The sequence below is a fragment of the Capricornis sumatraensis genome, chromosome X (genome assembly GCF_032405125.1).
Source record: "Capricornis sumatraensis isolate serow.1 chromosome X, serow.2, whole genome shotgun sequence".
Classification (NCBI taxonomy): Eukaryota; Metazoa; Chordata; class Mammalia; order Artiodactyla; family Bovidae; genus Capricornis; species Capricornis sumatraensis.
Genome location: NC_091092.1, coordinates 93,872,907 through 93,881,032, shown reverse-complemented (window position 1 = coordinate 93,881,032; position 8,126 = coordinate 93,872,907). Strand labels below are relative to the sequence as shown.

The window sequence follows — 8,126 nt, the reverse complement described above, 5'->3', positions numbered from 1 at the left end:
ACCTCAGAGGAGAGTGCAGCGAGACAGGTGTTCCGAAGGTAAAACAGATGATTCGCCACAGAGATTGTTCTGAATGGCACTTGCCAGTGGAGAAGCGACTCACATTATAGTGTCTGCCTGCAGTGAATGGCAGCTGGGTGTGGAGGCTCAGGCCTTGGAGGTCAGTCTGCAGGGAGGGGACCAAGGTTGACTGCTGTGAAGATACTCCGAGGGGGCTAATGTGACACTGCAGAGGCAGAGCAAAGAAAATGCTGGGGCCGCCAGAGAAGCAAAAGATCATTCCAGTGGAAAGGCTCTAATGCCGTGCTCTAACTCCATGCATTCACAAAACAAAGGACCATGCCCTAGTGAAAACCAAAGAGGGGTGAGCCAGCTACAGTCTACAGCCCCAGAGCGAGAGAAGCAGGTGGAGGGCCAGAGGCAAAAGGCAAGGGGCCGCTATGGTAAAAACCCCAGAGATTGCAACTACCACCAAGCTATAAGCAGCCATAGGTCACTATGCACATCTTCCTGGGAGCCTGAATGGCTTTCCTCTGCCAAGGGTCCCACAGCCCAGGATCACCTCCCCTGGGGACATGCACAACCCACCTCAGAGTGTGGTTACCTTCCACAGGGACCAGCCATAGCAAGCACTCCCCACACACCCCAGTGTCATCTGCTGTACCTCTCCCTCTTCCCAGCACAACTGAGCCAGTCAGCCCTAATAAACCATTACTTTGCCTCCTGTGTCTGGGTGAAGAACAGACACTGGAGAGACTTACAAGCAGAGGCAGTCCCAAAACCAAAGTGGAATGCCAGGAGCTCTGTAAGCGAAGAAAAGAAGGGGAAATCTCCCCAGAAGTGGCAGGTGCAATGATTTAAATTCTTGCAATTAGCCTGTGCTTTAGTGGGAACTGTAGAGTTTGAGAATAGGTACAAGCTGGAGCAAGGGAAGATGTAAGTCTGAGCTGACCCCACACTACCCACAACTGGTCCAGAGGCTTTTCTAGATATATTGGAGTAATTTCTGAGTAAGCAGATCAACTGGAGCAAAATAACAGATGAATCACTTGGATATTCTTCTCACTACCATTCTATATATGTCCCCCTCTTTTTTTTCCTTTTAAAAATCTCACATTGTCCAAATATAGCTTATTTTTACTCCTTTAATTTTTATTTTTATTCCTACTTTTTCTTAAAACAAAACAAAACACCCTAGTGCTCGTTTCACCAGCACCTATAGTAAAATTGGAACAATACAGAGAAGATTACCATGGCCTTGTGCAAGGATGACATGCAAATTCATGAAGCATTTCATTTTTTTTTCCTTCAAAGAAGACATACAGATGGCTAACAAACACATGAAAAGATGTTGAACATCCTCATTATTAGAGAAATGTAAATCAAGACTGCAATGAGTTATCACCTCACACCTGTCAGAATGACCATCATCAAAAGTTCTACAAACAATAAGTGCTAGAGAGGGTGTGGAGAAAAGGGAATGCTCTTGCACTTTTGGTGGGAATGTAAATTGATACAACCACTATGGAAGACAGTATGGAGATCCCTTAAAAAACTAGGAATAAAACCACCATATGACCCAGCAGTCCCACTCCTAGGCATATACCCTGAGGAAACCAAAACTGAAAAAGACACATGTACCCAATTGTTCATTGCAGCACTATTTACAATAGGACATGGAAGAATAATAGAACATGGAAGCAACCTAGATGTCCATCGACAGATGAATGGATTAAGAAGTTGTGGTACATATACACAATGGAAAATTACTCAGCCATAAAAAGGAATGTATTTGAGTCAGTTCTAATGAGGTGGATGAAGTTAGAACCTATTATACAGAGTGAAGTAAGTCAGAAAGAGAAAGACAAATATCATATTCTAATGCATATATACAGAATCTAGAAAAATGGTACTGAAGAATTTATTTACAGGGCAGTAATGGAGAAACAAACATAGACAATAGACTTATGGATATAGGGAGAGGGGACAAGGGTGTGAGATGTATAGAAAGAGTAACATGGAAACTTATATTACCATATGTAAAGTAGAGAGCCAATGGGAATTTGCTGTATGTCTCAGGAAATTCAAACAGGGGTTCTGTATCCACTTAGAGGGGTGGGATGAGGGAGATGGGAGGAATTTTCAAAAGGGAGGGAATATATGTACACTTATGACTGATTCATGTTGAGGTTTGACAGAAAACAAGAAAATTCTGTAATCCTTCAATTAAAAATTATTAGTTAAAAAAGCCTTATTTTTAAAAAAATAAATTCCATGTTTTTGATTTTTGTTTTTCATGGTTTGTATCTGATTTTGTCTAATTCTTTCTTTGTTTTCTTATTTTTGTTCTTTGATGTTTTGATTTTAATTTTGTATGTTTGATAGTCTAAATTTTAGTGTTGATTTTCACTTAGGGGTTTGATTATTGGCTTGATTGCTCTCTTCTCTTTTGACACCTCTTCTTATCCTTTTACCCCCCTCCCTTTTCCTCCTTCTTCCCTCTTCTTTTCCCTATGTAAGTGTGTAAACCTCTTCGGGAGTTCATGGTTGTTGAGAGTTGTTTCACCATTAGTCTAGGGTTTTGGTCTTGAGAGGGTAGTAGGCAGGAAGGCCAGGGGTCTCCAAATGGAGGAAATAGGCTGCAAGTGTCAGACATTTTTTATCTCTCTTAAGTGGCAGGAGGAAACAAACTAGCTATATTTTTTTCCTTCTCCATACAAATTTAAAAGAAGTTTTCTCTTAAAATACTGTGTTGCCATAATGACACCTGGTCTCACCTGAAGTTAACTATTCTCAAACCTTGAGTTAACCAGTGCAATTTTCTTATGGAAATGTTTGTCTTAAGCTATGTTAATGTACTATGCATTTACCCCAGACTCTGTCTTCAAGTCAGTTCTGCCTAATGGCTCAGAACCTACTTGACAAACCATTATGTTATACTCAGATATTGTTCCCCTAATCTATGTAAATGAAACTATTTGTATCTGCCTTTCTACAAGATTCAAGTCAATCATTTTATGGCCTGGGATGAATTGTCTGGTGCTGAGATTATCCCAAAATACATCTTATGGATGAGGGGCCTTGTGCCATTCTGAGTTTTAAGACATTCCTTTCTTCCATTAACAGACTGCTAGTGACTATATAACATCCAGCTGAAGACTAGCAGGCGGGTACTCTTTCTGTCCCCTTCTGATGCCTATATTAGAAGTGTTCTCTATCTCCTTTATACTTTAACAAAACTTTGTTACATAAAGCTCTGAGCAATCAAGCCTTGTCTCTGGCCCCAGATTGAATTCTTCTCCTCCAGAGTCCAAAAATCCAGGCGTCTTTTTGTGATTCAGCAACAACCTTTCAGTCTTCTGTGCTGTGTGGCCAGTGAAGTTTTGATGCTACTGTAAGGGGTAGGGTCTGAATCCCAGAGACAGGAGACTCAAACCCAAGACCTTGGACCACCAGAGAACTCAGGACCCCATGGAACATTAATAGGCCAGAGCCCTCCCAGAGGTCTCCATCTCAATACTAAGACCAAGCCACACCCAAAGGCCAGAAAGCTCCAATGCCAGATGCCCCACACCATTTCTTCAGCAAAACAGGAACACAACCCTGAACATTAGCAGACAGCCTGCCCAAAGCCATACAGAACCCACAGACACAAAAACACACCACTGGAATGGCACTGCCCTCCAGAAAGACAAGATCCAGCTCCATCCATCAGAACACAGGCACAAGTCCCCCCAACCAGGAAACCTTCACAAGGCATTGGCCCAACCCCATCCACAGGGGACAGACTTCAAAATTAAGAACTATGGCCTTCCAGCCTTCAGAAAGGAGACCCCAAACACAGTAAATTAAACAAAATGAAAAGACAGAGAAATATGCAGCAGATGAAGGAACATGGTAAAAACCCACAAGACCAAACAAAGGAACAGGAAATAAGCAGTCTACTTGCAAAAGAATCCAGAGTAATGATAGTAAAGATGATTCAAAACCTTGAAAATAAAATGGAGACATAGATAAACAGACTAGATGCACGGGTTAATAAGATACAAGAAATGTTTAATGAGGACTGAGAAGAAAGAATAAACAATCAATAATGAACTGATGCTGAAGCTGAAACTACAATACTTTGGCCACCTGATGCGAAGAACTGACTCATTGGAAAAGACCCTAATGCAGGGAAAGATTGAAAGCAGGAGGTGAAGAGAACAACAAAAGATAAGATAGTTGGATGGCATCACTGACTTGATGGACATGAGTCTGAGCAAGCTCCAAGAGTTGGTGATAAACAGGGAAGTCTGGTGTGCTGCAGTCCATAGGGACACGACTGAGTGACTGAACTGAACTGAATTAACAACACAATAACTGAAATTAAAAATACACTGGAGGGAACCAACAGTAGGGAAACTGAGTTAGAAAAACGATTAAATGAAATAGAAGATAGAATGGTGGAAATAGCTGAAACAGAGAAGAAAAAACAAATAAAAAATAATGAGAACAGTCTCAAAGACCTCTGGGACAACATTAAGCTCCCCAACGTTCAAATCATAAAGGTTCCAGAAGAATTAGAAGAAAAGAAAGGGCATAAGAAAATATTTGAGGAGATTATAGTCAAAAAATTCCCTAAAAAGGGAAAGGAAATAGTCATCCAATCCAGGAAGCTCAGGGAGTCCCATACAGGATAAACCCAAACAGATACATCCCAATACATATTTCTCTACATAATAATACTGTCAAACACAAAGAACAAATAATATAAGCAGCAAGGGAAAGCAACAAATAACATACAAGGGGATCCCCATAAGGCTAACAGCTGATCTTTCAACAGAAACTCTGAAAGCCAGAAGGGAATGGCAGGATATACTTAAAGTGATGAAAGGGGAAAACCTACAACCAAGATTACTCTATCCAGTAAGCATCTCATTCAGATTTGAAGGAGAAATCAAAAGTTTTACAGACAAGCAAAAGTTAAGAGAGTTCAGCACCACCAAACTGGCTCTTCAACAAACGCTAGGGGAATTTCTATAGATAGGAAACACAGCAAAAAAAAAAAAAAAAAAAAAGTGCTATAAAAACAAACCCCAAACAATAAAGTGAATGGTAGTAAGATCATACATATCAATAATCATCTTAAACGTAAAAGGTCAAAATGCTGCAATCAAAGGACACAGATTGGCTGAAGAGATACAAAAACAAGATTCTTATATATGCTGTCTACAAAAGACCCAACTCAGACCTAGGGATACATACAGACTGAAATTGAGGAGAGAGAAAAAATATTCCATGCAAACAGAAATCAAACGAAAGAAGGAGTAGCAATATTCATATCAGATAAAATACACTTTAAAACAGAGATCATAACAAGAGACAAAGAAGGACACTACATAACTTCAAGGGATCAATCCATGAAGATGTAACTGTTATAAATATATATGCACCCAGTATAGGAACACCTCAATATATAAGGCAAATGCTAACAACTATTAAGTGGAAGTGAACAGTAACACAATAATAGTGGGGAATTTAAACACCCAACTCACCCCAATGAACAGATCATTAAGACAGAAAACTAACAAGGCAACACAAGCTTTAAACAATGCATTGGACCAGTTGAACTTAATTGATATCTACAAGGCCTCTCAATAGAAAGCCCAGAGACAAATCAACATACCTACGGGCACCTTATCTTTGACAAACAAGGCAAAAATATACAGTGGAAGAAAAGACAGTCACTTCAATAACTGGTGCTGGTAAAATTGGGCAGTTCCATGTAAAAGAATGAAATTAGAACACTTCTGAACACCATACACAAAAATAAACTCAAAATGGATTAAATACCTAAATGTAAGAGCAGAAACTATAAACCCTTAGAGGAAAATATAGGCAGAACACTCTGTGACATAAATCACAGAAATATCCTCTATGACCCATCTTCTAGAGTAAAGGGGGAAAAAAAAAAACAAAACTAAACAATGTGATCTTATTAAACTGAAAAGCTTTTTTACAAGAAGGAAACTATAAACAAGGGAAAAAAATAGACCTCAGAATGGGAAAAAGTAATAGCAAATGAAACAATTGATAAAAATAAATCTCCAAATTATACACACAGCTCATGCAGCTCAACACCAGAAAAACAAATAACCCAATCAAAAAGTGGGCAAAAGACCTAAACAGACATTTCTCCAAAGAAGACATACAGATGGCAAACACATGAAAAGATGCTCAATACTGCTCTTTATTAGAGAAATGCAAATCAAAACTACAATGAGCTGTCATCTTACCCTAGTCAGAATGGCCACCATAAAAAAATCTACACACAATAAATGCAGGAGAGGGTGTGGAAAAAAGGGAACCCACTTGCACTCCTGGGAATGAAAATTGATAGAGCCAATACAGAGAACAGTTATGTATATTCTTTTAAAAACTAGGAATAAAACTTGCATAAGACCCAGTAATCCCAGTAAACCCCGAGGTAACTATAACTGAAAAAGACAAATGACCTCAATGTTCATTGCAGCACCACTTACAATAACTAGGACATGGAATTAGCTTCAGTGTCCATCGACAAATGAATGGATAAGAAGTTGTGGTACAGATACACAATGAAATATTATGCAGCTACAAAGAATAACGTATTTGTGTCAGTTCTAATACGGTGGATGAACCTCAATTTATTTCACTTCAGTTCAGTCACTCAGTCGTGTCCGACACTTTGCAACCCCATGGACTGCAGCACACCAGGCCTCCCTGTCCATCATCAATTCCCGGAACTTGCTCACACTCATTTTCATTGAGTCACTGATGCCATCCAACCATCTCATCCTCTGTTGACCCCTTCTCCTCCTACCTTCAATCTTTCCCAGCATTAGGGTATTTTCCAATGAGTCCGTTCTTCACATCAGGCGGTCAAAGGATTGGAGTTTCAGCTTCAACATCAGTCCTTCCAATGAATATTCAGGGCTGATCTCCTTCAGGATGGATTGGTTGGATCTCCTTGCAGTCCAAGGGACTCTCAAGAGATTTCTCCAACACCACAATTCAAAAGCAACCATTCTTCCGTGTTCAGCTGTCTTTATGGTCCAACGTTCAAATTCATACATGACTACTGGAAAAACCATAGCTTTGACTAGATGGACCCTTGTTGGCAAAGTAATGTCTGTCCTTTTTAATATGCTGTCTAGGTTGGTCATTACTTTTCTTCCAAGGAACAAGTATCCTTTAATTTCATGGCTGCAATCACCATCTGCAGTGATTTTGGAACCCCCCCAAAATAAAGTTTCTCACTGCTTCCATTGTTTCCCCATCTATTTGCCATGAATTCATGGGACCATATGCCATGATATTAGTTTTCTGAATATTGAGTTTAAGTCAACTTTTCCACTCTTCTCTTTCACTTTCATCAAGAGGCTCTTTAGTTCTTCTTCACTTTCTGCAATAAGACTGGTGTCATCTGTGTATCTGGGGTTATTGATATTTCTCCTGGAAATCTTGATTCCAGCTTGTGCTTCATCCAGCCTGGCATTTTTAATGATGTAGTCTGCATATAAGTTAAATAAGCCGGGTAACAATATATATCCTTGACATACTCCTTTCCAATTTGGAGCCAGTCTGTTGTTCCATGTCCAGTTCTAAGTGTTGCTTCTTGATATGCACAGAGACTTCTCAGGAGGCAGGTAAGGTGGTATGGCATTTCCATCTTTTTAAGAATTTTCCACAGTTTGTTCTTATCCAAATAGTCACAGGCTTTGGCATAGTCATTAAGCAGAGATACATGTTTCTCTGGAATTCTCTTGCTTTTTCTATGATCCAATGGATGTTGGCAATTTGATTTCTGGTTCCTCTGCCTTTTCTAAATCCAGCTTGAACAACTGGAAGTTAGTGGTTCACATACTGTTGAAGCCTAGCTTGGAGAATTTTGAGCATTACTTTGCTAGCATGTGAGATGAGTGCAATTGTGTGGTAGTTAGTGTATTATTTGACATTGCCTTTCTTTGGGATTGAAATGAAAACTGAACTTTTCCAGTCCTGTGGCCACTGCTGAAGTTTCCAAATTTGCTGGCATATTGGGTGCTGCACTTTCATAGCATCATCTTTTAGGATTTGAAATAGTTCAACTACAGTTCCATCAC

At 39.6% G+C, this 8,126-nt stretch overlaps 1 non-coding gene across 1 annotated transcript; it reads left to right on the top strand.

The window, feature by feature from the left end:
* The first annotated feature begins 1,197 nt into the window (after positions 1–1,197).
* On the top strand, positions 1,198–1,303 carry LOC138072127 (U6 spliceosomal RNA). The gene has a single exon (XR_011144274.1). It is a non-coding gene; the product is annotated as a U6 spliceosomal RNA (small nuclear RNA).
* The last annotated feature ends 6,823 nt before the right edge of the window (positions 1,304–8,126 follow it).